Below are 794 nucleotides of genomic sequence, written 5' to 3'. Positions count from 1 at the left end.
ACCTCAGCCCTGGGTACAGGGACTTGGAGAGGGCCCAGTGCCAATTCAGTACCTGGGTACAATTTGGATAGAGAGAACAGCTAGGCTGTGGGTCTGATTAGCAGGCCCACAGCCAGGGAAAGTCGTAAACCAGTGCAGCAAAAAGCAAAAATCTGGGTGATCATAGGATTGCAGACCCTACTCTCCTACAGGTTCGTATCCCAGTTGCATGACATATCTCTTCCTTAATACTGACAGCCAGCCTAGTTTTCTGCCAAAATCCAAGTCAAGCATGGCAAAAGTCTGGAGATGCCGGGGATTGAACCCGGGGCCTCATACATGCAAAGCATGCGCTCTACCACTGAGCTACATCCCCTTGTATGCCAAGTTTTACTGTATGCATGGAAACCCTGAATGTAAGTGTCTGCCAAGTCAACCCACTTGACACTGCAGCATAAAGTCTCAGTCAGGAAAATCCTTAAGCCTCGCACCTGGATTATCTTCCTGGTCTATAGTCTTGTTTAGAGATGCTTGTGTGCAGCCTTCTTAGCGCAGTAGGCAGCGCGTCAGTCTCATAATCTGAAGGTCCTGAGTTCGATCCTCAGAGAGGGCATTTATTTCCTCCTTTTGGCAAGCAAAATTCTCAGATTTTCTTGAAAAGTGGAAACTATGCCTATTTCAAACAATATTTTTCAATGCAACCTATTTAAGTGGGGTTCTGACCCCCCAACTGCCTGAGAAACCTCAACTTTCCACAAGGTGGCAGGCTAGCCTTCTGGAAAAAGCCGAGATACAGAACAGCGACTCCTGGAGAT

The 794-nt window shown here is 47.5% G+C and overlaps 2 non-coding genes across 2 annotated transcripts; one reads left to right on the top strand and one right to left on the bottom strand.

The window, feature by feature from the left end:
* Positions 1-283: 283 nt before the first annotated feature.
* On the bottom strand, positions 284-355 carry TRNAA-UGC (transfer RNA alanine (anticodon UGC)). The gene has a single exon. It is a non-coding gene; the product is annotated as a tRNA-Ala (tRNA).
* A 164-nt stretch (positions 356-519) lies between these two features.
* Positions 520-592, top strand: TRNAM-CAU (transfer RNA methionine (anticodon CAU)). Its single transcript has one exon. It is a non-coding gene; the product is annotated as a tRNA-Met (tRNA).
* The last annotated feature ends 202 nt before the right edge of the window (positions 593-794 follow it).

The sequence above is a fragment of the Lissotriton helveticus genome, chromosome 1_2 (genome assembly GCF_964261635.1).
Source record: "Lissotriton helveticus chromosome 1_2, aLisHel1.1, whole genome shotgun sequence".
Lineage (NCBI taxonomy): Eukaryota > Metazoa > Chordata > Amphibia > Caudata > Salamandridae > Lissotriton > Lissotriton helveticus.
Note: the sequence above shows the minus strand (reverse complement) of the source record. Positions and strands in the feature narration are given on the sequence as shown.